The sequence below is a fragment of the Aquarana catesbeiana genome, linkage group LG03 (genome assembly GCF_042186555.1).
Source record: "Aquarana catesbeiana isolate 2022-GZ linkage group LG03, ASM4218655v1, whole genome shotgun sequence".
NCBI lineage: Eukaryota > Metazoa > Chordata > Amphibia > Anura > Ranidae > Aquarana > Aquarana catesbeiana.
In genome coordinates, this window is record NC_133326.1 from 6,119,437 (window position 1) to 6,140,298 (window position 20,862).

Consider the following 20,862-nt stretch of genomic DNA (forward strand, 5'->3'; position numbering starts at 1 on the left):
TCGAAAATGAAAACGGCACAAAAGCAGAAAAGGGTTCCTTTGTGTTTCCAGCCGAATAAATTACAGCTCAATGTTATTAAAACACTTAGTCGTTAAGTTGCCAAGAAAATCCAGTATATTGGAGCGTACGTGAGGGCTTGTCTTCATGCAGAGTAATTAAATGAGATTTATGGGCCTGTATTACATCAGACGTTGATAGTTCATTTTTCCTTCCTTCATATTTTGTCCTGCTTTATTAGAGCGTTTGACAGCTGGTAAAAATAGTGTTACATTCCCCAGCCCGTTGCAGAGTCCCCGTTCAGAGGTATATCTCTCCCCCCCCCCCCACCCCCCCACCCCTGTCACGTTTCCTGCTGTGGATGATGAATGGTACCCTCTCCTTCACTATACTGAATCTGCGCTAAGCAATGTCAGACACAGAATCAGTTTATCTTAATCTGCGATGTTCTCAGAGAGAGAAATAGGCCGAGCCAATTTAAGTTTGGAGTTTAAAAGATGCGATTTATCGTCTGTTCTGCTGTACTCAGGAAGAAAAAAAAAAAAAAAAAAAAAAACCCGGGTGATAAATATATGCTTCTATCTACATTTATTTACGGAATAAGTAAAGAGGGATGCCAGACAGCTACGGCGCGTACTTAACCCCGTGATTCTGCTACTGGGACTTTCAAAGGCCTCCGAAAAACAATATCGTTGTACGTTAGCTAACATTGTTGTCTTACCGGGGGCCTACGGAGGAGTTAGACCAGGAAACCGCTAGCCTCGGGAGATTTGAAGTGAGATTTGATGATGTCACCTCTGTGCTGCCCACTGTTCTCCTTGCTGGAGAGGAAGCTAGACCTGAGGGCCTGCAGTGCAAGGAAATCCCTGCTTCTGCCTCCAAAAACAATATTGTTGTACGTTAGCTAATGTTATTCTATAGCTCTTTGGGCCTATGGAGGAGTTAGACTAGGAAACTGCTAAGCTATGGAGATCTGGAGTGCCATATCTGTGCTGCTCACTGTTCTCCTTGCTGGAGAAAAACCTATACCTGAGGATTTGCAGTGCAAGGAAACCCCTGCTCCTGCCTCCATAAACAATATTGTTGTACATTAGCTAACGTTATCCTACAGCTTTGGGGGCCTATGGAGGAGTTAGACCAGGAAACTGCTAAGCTATGGAGATCTGGAGTGCCATATCTGTGCTGCTCACTGTTCTCCTTGCTGGAGAAAAACCTATACCTACGGATTTGCCGTGCAAGGAGATCCCTGCTCCTGGCCCCAAAAACAATATTGTTGTACATTAGCTAACATTATCCTACAGCTTTGGGGGCCTATGGAGGAGTTAGACCAGGAAACTGCTAGTCTCTGGAGATTTGACGTTAGATTTGGTGATGTCACATCGGTGCTGCTCACTGTTCTCCTTGCTGGAGAGCAAGCTGTACTTATGGAGCTGCAGTGCAAGGAAATCCCTGCTTCTGCTTTCAAAAACACTTTTACTCTCCCATGAGCAATGAGACATGTTGGTTCTTCCCCACATTGTTGGAATGCACAATAACACAATCTATACGAAGTAAAGATGTTACTTGCCACCTTCCCACTGAGCCAGACGAAATCCCGATGTAGCTGTAGCCGGTTGCTAAGGGTGACTGCTGCTGGAATAATGCCTTTGCCCCACATTGGGAGCAATGGCCTTGACCCCTGAAAGCCTAATGGTGACCTCCAGAGTCAGGGAAAGCTGACATACGTCTTTGTAGAGTGGGTTACGAGACATGGTGGGTGTAATGCAGATGGAGTAATTTAGGGGGCGCAAGACACTTTTTGAATGCAAAAGAGATTTATTGTCTCTTAACAGAACTGTGGGAGAGGGGGTTAGGGCCAGGACACTCGTAAGTAGATGCAATGATAATTGGCAGACTCTGAGACTTCTATAGGTAGACAGCTATACAGTGGAAGCCTCCAGCCGGATACCACTTCTGTATAGGTAGGACCGCTGTCTCCTATGGTAACAAATCTTGTAACAGTCACTAACGGTAGTTTTATTTAACTATTGGCAACACAGAATAGTTCTTCTCTTACACTACAGTCTCCCACTGTATATTTTCATTCACTGAGCTCCTAGTCTCTCGCTAAACTTCCAGATCCAATCACCACTGAATCTCCCGAGCTATTCCACAGCTAACATGCTGTATATTCCTTAAGCATCACCCCCCTATCCTGCTGGGTCCCTGGCTTGGCACTTGATGCTCTTCAAGCGTCACCCCTGCTGTCCTGCTGGGTCCCTGGCTTGACACTTGATGCTCCTCAAGCGTCACCCCTGCTGTCCTGCTGGGTCCCTGGCTTGGCACTTGCTAAAGCTTTCTCACTTCTTCACCGTCCCCGCTGGTGAGAAGACTGCCATGGTACTTGCTTCTGCTTACTCACTGTAGGTAACGAGGTGGATAGTCCCTTCGTGGCGACGACTTCCCCTCTACTTCTGACCACAACTGGTTCCCCGTCCGGTTGAACCTTTATTCTCGGATGGACTCCAATCCTGCAGTCCCAACCCTGTGCTGCTTCTCTCGTTCCTGGATAGACCTCAGGTAACCCAGCAGCCAGGTGTCCCCAGGATTGACCGCAGGCTTCAGGCCTAGCAACTTGGGCGACATAACACACGTCCACCCAGACAGCCGGCCAGGTGGCACAGAATAACGATCACCTGACTCCACCCAAATAAATAGGCTCTCCCAGCAGGCCAAGGGACCAAAGAAACCCCCACCAATTGGCTGAGACACCCCATCCATCCATAGTCTGACTTTGCTACACCCTTGTTAATCTAATGCCACCAGCAAGTGCCACCTAGTAACGGAAGCGAAAAAGGTACAGCAATCCAGAGTTAGAAAGGAATCAGTGGATCTTCTAAGAATCAGCCAGGATGATTAATACTTGACAAACTAAATTTATTAGCAACCCTGCCTAAACACCAGGGTGCTACACTAAGGAGATCTCACTGTTCTCCTTGCTGGAGAGTAACCTGTACCTGAGGACTTGCAGTGTAAGGAAATCCCTGCTCCTGCCTCCAAAAACAATATTGTTGTACATTAGCTAATTTTATCTTGTAGCTCTTGGGGCCTATGTAGGAGTTAGACCAGGAAACTACTAGTCTCAGGAGATTTGGAGTGCCACATCTGTGCTGCTCACTGTTCTCCTTGCTGGAGATAAACCTGTACCTGAGGACTTTCAATGCAAGGTAATCCCTGCTTCTGCCTCTGAAAACAATATTGTTGTACATTGGCTAAGATTGTTGTCTTATAGCGCTTGGGGCCTATGGAGGAGTTGGACCAGGAAACTGTTAGTCTCTGGAGATTTGACATGAGATTTGGTGATGTCACATCTGTGCTGCTCACTGTTCTCCTTGCTGGAGTGGAAAGTATAACTGAGGACCTGCAGTGCAAGGATCTCCCTGCTTCTGCTTTAACCATTCTATGGAACCTCTCCCGTGGCTTCTTTATAATCTTTTCTCCACCAGTCATCAGATTACCAGCCATCAGAGGCCAACTGTAAAACTGTCAGGGCTGGGCTCAGACCTCCCTTGTCAGAGCTCAGGCTGCTCAGCTGTCGGTTAATTGCCAGCACTCATCGTTCCACAGTGACTCACCTGATGATCATATCCTGCTCATCAGCCAGTTCTGCTGGCTACTTAAACTTCTTGGATCAGATCTCCTGTGCCTTTGCCTTGGTCAACTTATCCGGATACTCTCTGCTGTGTTGTCCTGTTAAAGATTTTTGCCTGGCTGACTTCCCTTCTGGTTCCTGATTCCGTTTGCTGCTTCTGACTACGCTGATCTCTGGTTCCTTTTTTATTGGCTTGTTTTGACTAACCACTCTGGTTACCGATCCCTGTCTTGTTTTGACCACAATTATTCTGTTTGTACTATTTTACCATTTTAATAAAGTGTGATTTTTACTGCACTTCTGTCTCAGTCTGATTCATGGTTCCTGACAGTAGGCGAAGGCCATGAATTCAGAAGATGCAGGCAATCCACTTGCTGGTAATATTTTTTCCAGATTGGATGAGCAGGATCACTGCACCGATCAGTTTGCCATAGCGTTAAAGACGCTCCTGATTCACACTGCTCACTTAGATCCTCCCACTGTGGCTGTTCCAGTACAACCTGTATTGCAGGCCATCCCTGCTGGAGCTCCAGTCTCTGTGCAGGCACCTGCCTCGAATATTACCTCTATAAAAGGTATGTCTGGTTTCCACTCTGCTTCCCCAGCGATTTGGGGGCGATCCAGTACAATGCAGAGGGTTTCTCAACCAGGTTGGGATATACTTTAAAATGCTGCCCCAGGCATTTTACACGGACAGAAGCAAAGTAGGCTTTGTGATTTCTTTGCCTGGCCTGGGCAAACCCTCTATAGGAGACGCAAAAACCCGTCACCCTGAGTTACCCAGAGTTTGTGGCTTCCTTTAAAGGGTATTTCACATCCCTGCATGCTCCACTTCTGCTGCCAAAGCCTCATGTCCATCAAACAGAGTACGAGAACTGTTGCTGATTATGCCATTGAATTCCGTACTCTGGCAGTAGAGGCTGCTTGGAACAATGAGGCCCTCGTGGCTGCTTTTTCTCATGATCTCTTGGATAGCATCAAATACGAGACATATCCACTGAGCTGGAGAGGTTGATCATGTTTTCCATTCTCATTGACTCCAGACTCCGAGAGAGACCTTCCTATAAGGAGTGCTTGCAGAAGCCTCCTGTACATTTGGTGCCGAGCTTTGCAGTGCCACCTTTGCCTCCCTTACCTCCCATGCCTCCTGGTACAGAGTCGGCCAGTGAAGCAGAACCAATGCAGTTGGGCTTCACATGTCTCTCTGAGGGTGAGAGGGCCTTTAGGAGGAGGGAGAGATTGTGCCTTTATTGTGGCTAGGCAGGTCACTTTTTGAAGTCTTGTCCTACCCGTCCAGGAAAAGCCTGCACCTTGAGGTCATGTAGGGGACAGACCTTAGGTGGCATTGTTTCATCCCCAGTTATCCTGAAGGATAAGCCCTCGGTTCTGGTTACCCTTTCTTGGTCTGAGTCGTCCATTGAGATACAGGCTCTAATTGACACTTTCTGTGTCTAAACACTCGATTCCGCTGCAGCTTCATGCCACTCCACTTGCCGTTGAGGCTATTGATGGGAGAGCTCTACAGCCTGGCTATGTGACTCATGAGACTGCTCCGTTGACCATGGCCATAGGGGCTCTTCATCATGAGATAATCCAATTCCAAATAATTTCCTCACCTCATTTCCCAGTGGTTTTTGGTTATCCTTGGTTACAGAGGCACAACCCCTCTTTTGATTGGCTTCATGCTAAGGTTCTTTCCTGGTCGCCAGTCGCCACAATGCAGTAAGACATTTTTTCAGAAAGTGGCTAATGTCTTGTGCACCTCTTCACTCTCCTCCCTGCCAGAGGAGAACCGCAAATTTAGCGATCTCTTTGATAAAGGTCAAGCCGGTAGTTTGCCTCCACACTGCTCTTATGATTGCGCAATTGACCTCCAACCTGGTGCCATACCCCCTTGTGGCCGGGTGTACCCTTTGTCTGTCTTGGAGGACAAAGCTATGGAGGAATATGTTACCGATGTACTTTCTCAAGGATTAATTTGTTGCAGCAATGTGTGGTGGTTTATCTCGATGATATCCTCATATATTCCAAGTCCCTAGAGCGCCACCACACAGATGTCTGCCGTGTGCTTCAGAGGCTGAGAGATAATAATCTGTACTGTAAATTGGAGAAGTGCGAGTTCCATCATGAACAGGTTAAATTCCTGGGTTATGTAATTTCCACTGCTGGTTTTTCGATGGACCCAGAGAAACTATCGGCAGTTCTACAGTGGCCCTGACCCGTGGATTTATGTCCACTACAATGTTTTCTTCGCTTTGCCAATTATTATCGAAAGTTTAATCATAACTTCTTGTCTCTGGTCAAATCCCTGACTGATATGACCAGAAAGGACGGTAACCCACAGAATTGGTCTCAGGATTCCATTAGAGCCTTTGAGTCTCTCAAGGCTGCCTTTGTTTCTACTCCTGTGTTGGCACATCCTGATCCCATGTTACCCTTCATCCTTGAGGTTGATGCATCTGAGACGGAAGTTGGTGCCCTTTTGTCTCAACGTCCTACCTCCTGAGAGCTCTATGCATCCTTGTGGTTGCTTTTCCAAGAAATTGTCTCCTGCAGAATGCAATTACGAAATTGGGGACAGAGAGTTGTTAGCGATCATTTTAGCCCTTAAAGAATGGAGGCATCCACTCGAATCTTTAACAGGAAAACACAGCAGGAAGTATCTGGATATGTTGACCAAGGTGAAGGCACAGGAGATCTGATCCAAGGAGTTTAATTAGCCAGAAGAGCTGGCTGATGAGCAGGAAATGATCATTAGGTAAGTAACTGTGGAATGATGAGTGCTGGCAATTAACCGACAGCTGAGCAGCCTGAGCTCTGAAAAGGGAGGGCTGAGCCCAGCCCTGACAGTACCCCCTCCACAACGACCCCTCCCCTTCAGAGGGCCACCAGGTTTGAGGGGAAAACGTCTATGGAAAGCACGGAGGAGGACAGGGGCATGTACGTTCAAGGATGAGACCCAAGGGCCTTCTTCCGGACCGTGCCCTTTCAAATGAACCAGGTATTTTATGCGCCCACAGAACCTACAGGAGTCAATGATGCATTGTACTTCATACTCATGGTTTTCAACGTATCAATGTGCCGATTCTCATTCTGACTGACCATAAGAATCTCATATTCTTGTCTGAGGCTAAACGCCTCTCTACCAGAAGGGCACGATGGGCTCTTTTCTTGTCATTCTGTTATTCTCATTCTTACCAGGTACTAAGAATGTAAGGGCTGATGCATTCTCGTGACAGTTTTCCTCTGCTTCCAAGATGGAGTCAGTTCCTGTGATACCTCCCAGTCGTATTCTGGCTACGGTTCGTACCAGTCTCACTTCATCTTTGGGGGACAGAATTCTTGCCGCTCAGATCCATTCTCCTTGTGAGAAACCTTGTGACCTCTGTTTTGTCCCTGAAAGTCTTCGCACCTCTGTGCTTCAGACTTACCATTCTCCCAAGGCTGCTGGCCACCCAGGGAAGAGTAAACTAATTTGGGCTATTTCCCAACAATTCTGGTGGCCTAGTCTCCACGATGATGTAGCCGCCTTCGTAGCTGTCTGTTCTGTGTTTGCTCAGAGTAAGACACCACGACACCTTCCAGTGGATCTACAACCCATACCCAATGGAAAGAGGCCTTGGACCCACCTGTCTATGGATTTTATTGTGGAGTTACCCAACTCCCAGGGCAACACAGTTATCCTTATAGTGATTGACCGTTCTCAAAAATGTCATATTGCATTCCACTTAAGAAGTTGCCCACATCCTAAGAACTGGCATCCATTTTTGCTCAGGAGATCTTTCGGTTTCATGGGCTACCCAAGGTTAACATCTCGGACAGGGGTAGCCAGTTTGTATCCAGGTTTTGGAGAGCCTTTTGTGCACAGTTGGGAATTCAGCTTTCCTCCTCTTCTGTGTATCACCCGCAGTCTAATGGGGCTGCAGAATGAGCCAACCAGTCCTTGGAGCAGTTTCTACGTCGCTATATTTCTGATCACCATAACAACTGGTCAGACCTCTTACCTTAGGCGGAGTTTGCTCACAATAGTGCCATTAATACCGCTTCCCAATTGTCTCCGTTTATGGCGAATTATGGTTTCCAACCATCCATGTTGCCTGACTCATTTGTTCCTCAGAGCATTCCTGCGTTAGAGCAGCATCTCCTTGGTCTTCGTTCCACTTCCACGTTCTACAGGTCCAAGAGTCCTTGCGACGTGCCACTGATAGGTACAGACTCCATGCTGACCGCAAACGCCTACCTGCATCCTCCTACCAAGTTAGGGAGAGGGTCTGGCTGTCATCTTGCAACCTCCGACTCCGGGTTCCCTCACTAAAATTGGCACACAGTTTATTGGGTCTTTCTGTATTCTCTGCAGGATTAACCCAGTGGCTTACGCTTTAGACCTTCCTTCTAATATGCGTATCTCTAATGTATTCCATGTCTCCTTATTAAAACCTTTGGTGTGCAACCACTTCACCATCTTGGTGCCACATCCTCACCCAGTATAGGTTGAAAACCATGAGTATGAAGTACAATGCATCATTGACTCCTGTAGGTTCCGTAGGCGCATAAAATACCTGGTTCATTTGAAAGGGTACGGTCCGGAAGAACGCCCTTGGGTCTCATCCTTGAAAGTACATGCCCCTGTCCTCCTCCGTGCTTTCCATAGACGTTTTTTCCCTCAAACCTGGTGGCCCTCTGAAGGGGAGGGGTCGTTGTGGAGGGGGTACTGTCAGGGCTGGGCTCAGCCCTCCCTTTTCAGAGCTCAGGCTGCTCAGCTGTCGGTTAATTGCCAGCACTCATCATTCCACAGTTACTTACCTAATGATCATTTCCTGCTCATCAGCCAGCTCTTCTGGCTAATTAAACTCCTTGGATCAGATCTCCTGTGCCTTCACCTTGGTCAACATATCCAGATACTTCCTGCTGTGTTTTCCTGTTAAAGATTTTTGCCTGGCTGACTTCCCTTCTGGTTCCTGCTTCCGTTTGCTGCTTTTGACTACACTGATCTCTGGATTCCTGGACCAGGAAACTGCCAGTCTTATGAGATCTGGAGTGCCACATCTGTGCTGCTCACTGTTCTCCTTGCTGGAGAGAAACCTGTACCTGAGGACTTGCAGTGCAAGGTAATCCCTGCTCCTGCCTCCAAAAACAATATTACTGTACATTATATAGCATTATTCTACAGCGCTTGGAGTCTATGGAGGAGTTAGACCTGGAAACTGCTGGTCTCTGGAGATTTGACATCAGATTTGGTGGAGGAAGCTGTACCTGATGACCTGCAGTGCAAGGAAATCCCTGCTTCTGCCTTTAAAAACAATAATGTTGGATGTTATATATATATGTTATATATATAGTTGAGGGTCAGGACTTCCCTACATGTTTCGCCAAGACATTGGGTTTCCTCAGGGGAATAAGACATAACCAGTATAACCAATATACTGGTTATGTCCTATTCCCCTGAGGAAGCCAATGCCTTGGCGAAACATGTAGGGAAGACCTGACCCTCAACTATATATAGGCCTATACCATGCTGGCCATTAGTATACGTTATGTGCTCCCTTTTTTTGATTGAGTTGTGTTGGCAACGTAATAATCCTCCCCCTCTGTATCTCTCTTTTTTTATACACATATACATATATAACAGTGTAACATTTCCAATTAACACAGTCTATCCTCCCTGATTCCACGTGGGCAATGTATAAAATTGTATAAAATCAATTATGTTTCTGAAAAACCCCAGTGGGTATTCAGATGATATGAGTAAGGGTGACGTCACATCTAGGAAAGCTCTACGCATTTCGTGGAAACCTCCACTCATCAGGAGCAATGCGGGGTACGTCTAGTTGCATCTGGAAAATACATAACCAGAAGGCTAATGGTATGTCATAAGTGGAGGGGAGAAATGAGGCAAAAATGAAATAAAATAACAGAAAAGAAAAGGCAAAAGAACAATAAATCAATCCCCACCGTACCTGGCAGATAGCCCTAAAACACAATCCCATGGGTATGGAGTCGAGGACAAGGTGGAGGTGCCTGCCACGGGAACTGAGGTAGTGGTCCCGCAGCGAACAGATCGGGGCACACACAACAGCGGGCAAGCATGTGTGAAAAGAGAAAACCTGTGATGCCAACATCTAAAATGAAAAAGGTAGGATATTAGATCCAGGAGACTGAAAAAGGTGAAAAATATGTGAATAAGGGTGGAGATAAAATGAGATCAAAGACCCAAAGAGATGTCAGAAGTAGTGAGACTAGGTGCACAAGTATGTAGTAGATAAGTGTATTAAAAAGTTGGCCCCCAGCTATAACGACTTGGACTGTTTCAGTCCCTCATTGTCTGTCTTGAAGTTTGTTACCGCTGCCTAGAGACAGAGAAGAGTCCTCTGCAGAATTGGGCTCAAGCTTTTTAGAGTACCTCATTCCCCATTGTCCTCCTCCTGTTACAAGTTTCGTCAGCACCAAAGTGAACCACAGTGAATGAACTGTTGGTCTGCGCCTGGCTGCCTCTGCACTGTTCTGAAAAAGAACCTGTTAAAATCTACTGCGGCCCCACCAAGGAGTAGCGCTATATAAGAAATCGCGAGGAGTTGAACTTGAACTTTGAACCCAACTCATGGGGACAGCTTCAGAAACTGGACTAAAGGCAATGGGATATTCAATACTTCATACATTTCCACTCATTATCCCCATTGTGATGTGATAAGACCGGCACACATTGATGTGTTGTGATACAGATAGAAGGGTAGACATCGTACTCCAAGAATAAACAGAAGTGCAACCATCTCCATCCTCTCCTCCCTCATCAAAGGCACCTGAGATGCTGCGTTATTTTCATTATTCAAATGAGTGGCGATCTCTCCTAGGCTTGCCCCATCCCAACTCCATTTATCCTCATTACCCTTCTACCCCATCCTCCTTCACAGCTGCTAAGTCTCAGCTGCACACTTAGGAGCGATATATCTCAATCCATTTACATGGAGCATGGTGAGTTTTTCTGAATCGTTAACTGTTCCTTTATAATAATGAGATATCATTTAGCGAAAACGTGCATGGGGTGTTTTTTTTCTACACTATGGATTGATAGGTATGTTACAGAACATACTGTGTGGATGGAATCCCGAGAACAAGTATGGCCAGAGCTGTGCAGAACATTTCTAGACCTAAAAGAATTGGAGATGTGCAATCCTAATAGGAACGGTTAGGAATCGTACCCAGATAGCAACTGTAGTGGAAGAGGAAGAAGACTGGTCGCACACCATGGAAGGAAGAACTTCTGTAGAATAGTTACTTCATTAAGGGACATAGGACATTCTGAGCGGACTTTACCGGTACTAAATAGGAACACTATATCATTTTATGAAAATTGATTTATTATACACTACAAAATAAAAAAATAGTACAGAATAAAAACAAGAAAGTTAAAGCCTCATTGGTATAACCCCACAATGTATATATGTAGAGTCCCTAATGCTGCTGAGTCAGAGAGGTTGGCGTTTCGCTTTGTGCTTCCTCAGGACCTTATCTCCTTGACTGCAAGCAGAGGGATTCTATATAGAAGAGAGAGTTACTTTATTGTCAAGGTGCCAAAGGACGTAGACAGGACGTTACAGGAACATTGATGGACCTGTTTCACACAGATAACTCGTGCTTGTTGTGAACAAGCCAGGGGGGAAGGGACAGAGGCTCGGCCCATTAGAGCCTGCCAGCTAACTGTAAGAACCCCCATATTACCCTGGCTTTACCGACTACAGTGAAGCCTAACTAAATTTATCTAACCTACAGTGCATCCGGAAAGTATTCACAGCGCTTCACTTTTTCCACATTTTGTTATTTTACAGCCTTATTCAAAAATGTATTAAATTCATTATTTTCCTCAAAATTCTACAAACAATCCCCCATAATGACAACGTGAAAGAAGTTTGTTTGAAATCTTTGCAAATTTATTAAAAATAAAAAAGGAAAAAAAATCCCATGTACATAAGTATCTCAGGCTCCTCCCATGTACATAAGTATCACAGGCTCCTCCCATGTACATAAGTATCACAGGCTCCTCCCATGTACATAAGTATCTCAGGCTCCTCCCATGTACATAAGTATCACAGGCTCCTCCCATGTACATAAGTATCACAGGCTCCTCCCATGTACATAAGTATCTCAGGCTCCTCCCATGTACATAAGTATCACAGGCTCCTCCCATGTACATAAGTATCTCAGGCTCCTCCCATGTACATAAGTATCACAGGCTCCTCCCATGTACATAAATATCACAGGCTCCTCCCATGTACATAAGTATCACAGACTCCTTCCATGTACATAAGTATCACAGGCTCCTCCCATGCACATAAGTATCACAGGCTCCTCCCATGTACATAAGTATCTCAGGCTCCTCCCATGTACTTAAGTATCACAGGCTCCTCCCATGTACATAAGTATCACAGACTCCTCCCATGTACATAAGTATCACAGACCCCCCCCATGTACATAAGTATCACAGGCTCCTCCCATGTACATAAGTATCACAGACTCCTCCCATGTACATAAGTATCACAGACTCCTCCCATGTACATAAGTATCACAGACTCCTCCCATGTACATAAGTATCACAGACTCCTCCCATGTACGTAAGTATCACAGGCTCCTCCCATGTACATAAGTATCACAGGCTCCTCCCATGTACATAAGTATCACAGGCTCCTCCCATGTACATAAGTATCACAGACTCCTCCCATGTACATAAGTATCACAGGCTCCTCCCATGTACATAAGTATCACAGTCTCCTCCCAAGTACGTAAGTATCACAGGCTCCTCCCATGTACGTAAGTATCACAGACTCCTCCCATGTACGTAAGTATCACAGGCTCCTCCCATGTACATAAGTATCACAGGCTCCTCCCATGTACATAAGTATCACAGGCTCCTCCCATGTACATAAGTATCACAGACTCCTCCCATGTACATAAGTATCACAGACTCCTCCCATGTACATAAGTATCACAGGCTCCTCCCATGTACATAAGTATCACAGACTCCTCCCATGTACATAATTATCACAGGCTCCTCCCATGTACATAATTATCACAGGCTCCTCCCATGTACATAAGTATCACAGACTCCTCCCATGTACATAATTATCACAGGCTCCTCCCATGTACATAAGTATCACAGACTCCTCCCATGTACATAATTATCACAGGCTCCTCCCATGTACATAAGTATCACAGGCTCCTCCCATGTACATAAGTATCACAGCCTTTGCTCAATACTTTGGTGAAGCTCCTTTGGCACCAATTACAGCCTCAAGTCTTTTTGAGTATGATGCTACAAGCTTGGCACACCTATTTTTGGGCAGTTTCTCCCATTCTTCTTTGCAGGACCTCTCAAGCTCCATCAGGTTGGATGGGGAGCGTCGGTGCACAGCCATTTTCAGATCTCTCCAGAGATGTTCAATCGGGTTCAAGTCTGGGCTCTGGCTGGGCCACTCAAGGACATTCACAGAGTTGTACCCTAGCCACTCCTTTGTTATCTTGGCTGTGTAGGGTTGTTGTCCTGTTGGAAGATGAACGATAGCCCCAGTCTGAGGTCCAGAGCGCTCTGGAGCAGGTTTTCATCAAGGATATCTCTGTACATTGCTGCATTCATCTTTCTCTCGATCCTGACTAGTCTCCCAGTTCCTGCCGCTGACAAAACATCCCCGTAGCATGATGCTGCCACCACCATGCTTCACAGTAGGGATGGTATTGGCCAGGTGATGAGCGGTGCCTGGTTTCCTCCAGACATGACGCTTGCTATTCAGGCCAAAGAGTTCAATCTTTGTTTCATCAGACCAGAGAATTTTGTTTCTCATGGTCTGAGAGTCCTTCAGGTGCCTTTTTGGCAAACTCCAGGTGGGCTGTCATGTGCGTTTTACTGAGGAGTGGCTTTCGTCTGGCCACTCTACCATACAGGCCTGATTGGTGGAGTGCTGCAGAGATGGTTGTTCATCTAGAAGGTTCTCCTCTCTACACAGAGAAACATTGGCGCTCTGTCAGAGTGATCAACGGGTTCTTGGTCACCTCCCTGACTAAGGCCCCTCTCCTCTGATCGCTCAGTTTGGCTGGGCGGCCCGCTCTAGGAAGAGTCCTGGTGGTTCAAAACTTCTTACATTTACGGATGATGGAGGCCACTGTGCTCATTAGGACCTTCAATGCTGCAGAAACGTTTCTGTACCCTTCCCCCGATCTGTGCCTCCATACAATCCTGTCTCGGAGGTCTACAGACAATTCCTTGGACTTCATGGCTTGGTTTGTGCTCTGACATGCACTGTTACCTGTGGGACCTTCTATAGACAGGTGTGTGCCTTTCCAAATCATGTCCAATCTACTGAATTTACCACAGGTGGGCTCCAATCAAGTTGTAGAAACATCTCAAGGATGATCAGTGGAAACAGGAGGCACCTGAGCTCAATTCTGAGTGTCATGGCAAAGGCTGTGATACTTATGTACATGGGAGGAGTCTGTGATACTTATGTACATGGGAGGAGTCTGTGATACTTATGTACATGGGAGGAGCCTGTGATACTTATGTACATGGGAGGAGTCTGTGATACATATGTACATGGGAGGAGCCTGTGATACTTATGTACATGGGAGGAGTCTGTGATACTTATGTACATGGGAGGAGTCTGTGATACTTATGTACATGGGAGGAGCCTGTGATACTTATGTACATGGGAGGAGTCTGTGATACTTATGTACATGGGAGGAGTCTGTGATACTTATGTACATGGGAGGAGTCTGTGATACTTATGTACATGGGAGGAGTCTGTGATACTTATGTACATGGGAGGAGCCTGTGATACTTATGTACATGGGAGGAGTCTGTGATACTTATGTACATGGGAGGAGTCTGTGATACTTATGTACATGGGAGGAGCCTGTGATACATATGTACATGGGAGGAGCCTGTGATACTTATGTACATGGGAGGAGCCTGTGATACTTATGTACATGGGAGGAGTCTGTGATACTTATGTACATGGGAGGAGTCTGTGATACTTATGTACATGGGAGGAGTCTGTGATACTTATGTACATGGGAGGAGCCTGTGATACTTATGTACATGGGAGGAGCCTGTGATACATATGTACATGGGAGGAGCCTGTGATACTTATGTACATGGGAGGAGTCTGTGATACTTATGTACATGGGAGGAGTCTGTGATACTTATGTACATGGGAGGAGTCTGTGATACTTATGTACATGGGAAGAGTCTGTGATACTTATGTACATGGGAGGAGCCTGTGATACTTATGTACATGGGAAGAGTCTGTGATACTTATGTACATGGGAGGAGCCTGTGATACTTATGTACATGGGAGGAGTCTGTGATACTTATGTACATGGGAGGAGTCTGTGATACTTATGTACATGGGAGGAGTCTGTGATACTTATGTACATGGGAGGAGTCTGTGATACTTATGTACATGGGAGGAGTCTGTGATACTTATGTACATGAGATTTTTCCCTTTTTTATTTTTAATACATTTGCAAAGATTTCAAACAAACTTCCGTCACGTTGTCATTATGGGGGATTGTTTGTAGAATTTTGAGGAAAATAATGAATTTAATCCATTTTTGAATAAGGTTGTAACATAACAAAATGTGGAAAAAGTTAAGTGCTGTGAATACTTGCACTGTATACACACTATGTACTTGGATGGCCCCTTCCTGTTGCAACATGACTGCCCACCAGTGCACAAAGCAAGGTCCATAAAGACATGGATGAGCGGGTTTGGGGTGGAGGAACTTGACTGGCCTGCACAGAGTCCTGACCTCAACCCGATAGAACACCTTTGGGATGAATTAGAGTGAAGACTGCGAGCCAGGTCTTCTCCTCCAACATCAGTGCCTGACCTCACAAATGCTCTTCTGGAAGAATGGTCAAACATTCCCATAGACACCCTCCTAAACCTTGTGGACGGCCTTCCCAGAAGAGTTGAAGCTGTTATAGCTGCAAAGGGCGGAGCCAACTCAATATTGAACCCTCCGGACTAAGACTGGGATGTCATTAAAGTTCACGTAAATGCAGGTGTCACAATACTTTTGGCAATATAATGTATTTATGAAAGAAGACCCCTCAGAGAAGTGTATCTGGAAAGGAGAGGCGGCTGTGTAGGACCCGGGAGGGGAAGATTTCGGCGGTGAGGTTTTCTAGGGCCGGTTATCACATAAGAGGGAAGATTTGGTTGTCTAGGTCGGTGGGGTTTTGCTCGGCGCTCTCTTTCCTCTCTCCCGCATTTCGTGGACTGTTTGTGTATAATGCAGTTTGATTTTACGGGTCGGATGTCACTCGGTAATCTATACAATGTGCGGCATAAAATACCGGCTGAATATTAAGGTGACATTCGCACTCGAGCGACGGCGTCTTTGGCCGCTTTTTTTTACCCGAGATTTTCACGCAATTTCAGACTTAACCGTTTAATTTTAGTCGCTGGTTCCTGGAAGGAGGAGTTGTCAGGCGTCAGTTGTCAGGCGCATTTCGTGTTTTTCAGGGGCTTCCATTAAAGTCTATTGGGGCCAATAATGTCCAATCACATCATTCTGGAGAAGCTCCTGTACTTCTTCTGAGGCTCATCGCTCCAACGCTCCAATGTGATTGGACACAATAGAATAACATTGAAATCTGAGGGTTGAGTTTTTCTTCTGGAAATGGACCCCAATAAGCTCAGCTGTGAATGGGGGAGGGGAGGGGGGGTTCAGTGTATCCAAACCCTAAAACAAAAATGTCACATATTGCAGCTTACCAATCCTTACATATGATGGCTGCATTCGTTTTCTTTCTCCCTTTATTTTCACCTGGTGATCCTGCCAGTAGCACACACCTCCTGTATTAGGGTGTCTCCACTCTGGATAGAGGGGCATCGGAGACACCCTTGAACAGCAGCATTGTCAGTCTGGGGGAGGGAGGGGAGCGTTAGAGGGACTACTACATTTAGATGGACCTGACTAACAAATTAAAGCTAAACTCCAGATACCCCATCATTGGTGTCAGTGGGAGGAATAGTGCCCCATCATTGGTATCAGTGGGAGGAATAGTGTCCCATCATTGATATCCGTGGGAGGAATAGTGCCCCATCATTGGTGTCAGTGGGGGGAATAGTGCCCCATCATTGGTGTCAGTGGGAGGAATAGTGCCCCATCATTGGTGTCAGTGGGAGGAATAGTGCCCCATCATTGATATCAGTGAGAAGAATAGTGCCCCATCATTGGTGTCAGTGGGAGGAATAGTGTCCCATCATTGATATCAGTGGGAGGAATAGTGCCCCATCATTGGTGTCAGTGGGAGGAATAGTGCCCCATCATTGGTATCAGTGGGAGGAATAGTGCCCCATCATTGGTGTCAGTGGGAGGAATAGTGCCCCATCATTGGTATCAGTGGGAGGAATAATGCCCCATTGTTGGTGTCAGTGTGAGGAATAGTGCCCCATCATTGGTATCATTGGGAGGAATAGTGCCCCATCATTGGTATCAGTGGAAGGAATAGTGCCCCATCATTGGTATCAGTGGAAGGAATAGTGCCCCATCATTGGTATCAGTGGAAGGAATAGTGCCCCATTGTTGGTGTCCGTGGGAGGAATAGTGCCCCATCATTGGTATCAGCGGAAGGAATAGTGACCCATCATTGGTATCAGTGGGAGGAATAGTGCCCCATTGTTGGTATCAGTGGGAGGAATAGTGCCCCATCATTGGTGTCAGTGGAAGGAATAATGCCCCATCGTTGGTGTCAGTGGGAGGAATAGTGCCCCATCATTGGTATCAGTGGAAAGAATAGTGCCCCATTGTTGGTGTCAGTGGATGGAATAGTGCCCCATCATTGGTATCAGTGGGAGGAATAGTGCCCCATTGTTGCTATCAGTGGAAGGAATAGTGCCCCATCATTGATGTCAGTGGAAGGAATAGTGCCCCATTGTTGGTGTCAGTGGAAGGAATAGTGCCCCATCATTGGTGTCAGTGGAAGGAATAGTGCCCCGTTGTTGGTATCAGTGGGAAGAATAGCGCCCCATTGTGGGCCCACAACCCTTCTCTATCCAAAATGTGAAAAAGAGAAATGGACTACAGATATACTTTTGTAAATGATAACATAAAGGGTTAAGTGTTGGTCTCTTATATCTCCATATACTTTATCTTTAAATATTTGGACCTTCTCTTCTCAATGTGATCGACATTTTGGCATGTCGCCGATGCCGTCACCCCCAAGGCTCTGCTTTTTACGCGCTTCGCCCTTATGCTGCCATTTGCAAATCAAGCCCCGGAGTGTCAGCCCGATCCATCCTCTTCCAAAGCGCGGCCATAAAAAAATAAGAAGACGGCGCCACGGATTGGCCGGCCCATCAGACGCGGGACATGAAAGTGTCAAGCAAGCCGATCGCCGCACATCGGAGCGCTGAATATATGAAGCATTAAAAAAACAGAGACAGCGTTTCATGGAGAATCTAATGAGGATGGATACAGTCCGGTATGAATCAACAAGACACACAAGCGCCATCCCATTAGTCTGCTGACTAGGTGTCATTATGAGCTCCGGAGAGGCGGAAGGATGACGGATGGGGCGGCTCGGCGCGAGATGCACGAGATGCATATGAGGTTGAATCCTCCAGGATATCAGAGCCATCAATCCATTCAATGGAGGCATTACCTCTCGCTCCATCTATATGCATCAATGGCATCTGTGAGATATACACAGTTCCCGCCAACCAAAACATCGCCGACATTTATACTGCTCATTGTCCTTCCCCGTAAAAAAGAGACCCTTTTTTTTTTTTTTTTTTTACGACACGTTGCTGAGATCCGAGCCGCGCGTTTTATCTCCTCTCCCGGCGTCCAGGACCCGGGAGCATTGTAAATGGCGTCCGCACCCCAGAGGATGCATCCGACGCTCGCGTTTTACCTTCCGCTCTTCCTTTTTTATTTTATTGTATGATTTACGTAGTGAAAACCCGTACATGTCGGCTGAATTTATTGTCTCGTTTCCCCATCAGAGACCTCCATAAACACAACCAAAAAGAGACAAAACGTTAACGAAACGAGAAAAAAAAAAAAAGAAGAAAATTCCTTCATCTACAACGCTAAACATGGACAGCAGAGCTGGAGTGGGAGGGGAAGAAGAAGCACAAGGAGCCAATCAGGTCATGTGCTGACAATAAGCTGATTGGAGGAGAGAGCAATCTTTTCACCCCACAGGAACCTTTGAAAAAATGTTCAGACCTGCTAATAATGACTCCGTATACACACCAAGTGCCGGGACAAGGTTACCTAGAGCCCCAAGGCGAACATCCCAAATTGCAACCCCCCCCCTAACAAGATCTACGAGCATCAGGTGTCAGCAAATGTGTCCCCAAAAAAATAAAACAATCGAGCACTAACCTCCCAAGTATAAATTCCCCCTCCTCCCAGTACCCCCCCCCCTCACGCGCTGATATCCCCCGTCCCAGCTCAAATCTTTGGCCCCCTCCCAAGCTCAAATCCTCTCTCTCTCTCCCCATATGCCCCTATCACAAATCCCCCCCCTCCAAAAAATATATATTTTCCCCTCCTATCACAAATCCTCTGTCTCTCAAATTTCCCCTCTGAGCACAAATTCCACCCCCCCCCACTCCAGCACAAACTCTCCTCTCCCAATCCCCCCATCCTAGCACAAACCCCCCCCCCTAAAAAAAATATTTCCCCCTCCCAGAACAAATCCTCTGCACATCAAATTTCCCCTCCGAGTACAAATCCCCCCCCCCACTCCAAAACCCCCTCCCAGCACAAACTCCCCTCCCCCAATCCCCCCATCCTAGCACAAACCCCCTGCCTCCTAAAAAAAAATATTTCCCCCTCCCAGCACAAATCCTCTGCCCATCAAATTTCCCCTCCGAGTACAAATCCCCCCCCACACACTCCAAAGCCCCCTCCCAGCACAAATTCCCCTTGCTCAATCTCCCCATCCTAGCACCCCCCCCCCCCCCCCGAAAAAAAATATTTCCCCCTCCCAGCACAAATCCTCTGCCCATCAAATTTCTCCTCTGAGCACAAATCCCCCCCCCCACTCCAAATCCACCTCCTAGCGCAAAGCCCTCCCCCTCCAAAAAAATATTTCCCCCTCCCAGCACAAATCCTCTGCCCATCAAATTTCCCCTCTGAGCACAAATCCCCCCCCCCCCCACTCCAAATCCACCTCCTAGCGCAAAGCCCCCCCCCCTCCAAAAAAATATTTCCCCCTCCCAGCACAAATCCTCTGCCCATCAAATTTCCCCTCCGAGCACAGATCTCTCCCCCCCAACACTGCAAAGCCCCCTCCCAGCACTAATTCCCCTCCCCCAATCTCCCCATCCTAGCACACCCACTCCCTCGAAAAAAAAATATTTCCCCCTCCCAGCACAAATCCTCTGCCCATCAAATTTCCCCTTTGAGCACAAATGCCCCCCCCCCCCACTCCAAATCCCCCTCCTAGCACAAATCCTCTACCAATCAAATTTCCCTTCCTAACACAAATCCTCTTCCCCCCAATCTAGTCCCCCTCCAGGCACAAATTCCCCTCCCCCAATCCCCCATCCTAGTGCAGAATGTTCCTTACATTGGTGGTCAGTGAGAAGAATGTCCCTTACATTGGTGATCAGTGAGAAGAATGTCCCTTACATTGGTGATCAGTGAGAAGAATGTTCCTTACATTGGTGATCAGTGAGAAGAATGTTCCTTACATTGGTGATCAGTGGGAAGAATGTTCCTTACATTGGTGATCAGTGAGAAGAATGTTCCTTACATTGGTGATCAGTGAGAAGAATGCTCCTTACATTGGTGATCAGTGGGAAGAATGTTCCTTACATTGGTGATCAGTGAGAAGAATGTTCCTTACATTGGTGATCAGTGAGAAGAATGTCCCTTACATTGGTGATCAGTGAGAAGAATGTTCCTTACATTGGTGATCAGTGGGTAGAATGTCCCTTACATTGGTGATCAGTGAGAAGAATGTTCCTTATGTCCCACTGATCACCAATGTAAGGAACATTCTTCTAACTGTTCACCAATGTAAGGAACATTCTTATCACTGATCACCAATGTAAGGAACATTCTTCTCACTGATCACCAATGTAAGGAACATTCTTCTAACTGTTCACCAATGTAAGGAACATTCTTATCACTGATCACCAATGTAAGGAACATTCTTCTCACTGATCACCAATGTAAGGGACATTCTTCTCACTGATCACCAATGTAAGGAACATTCTTC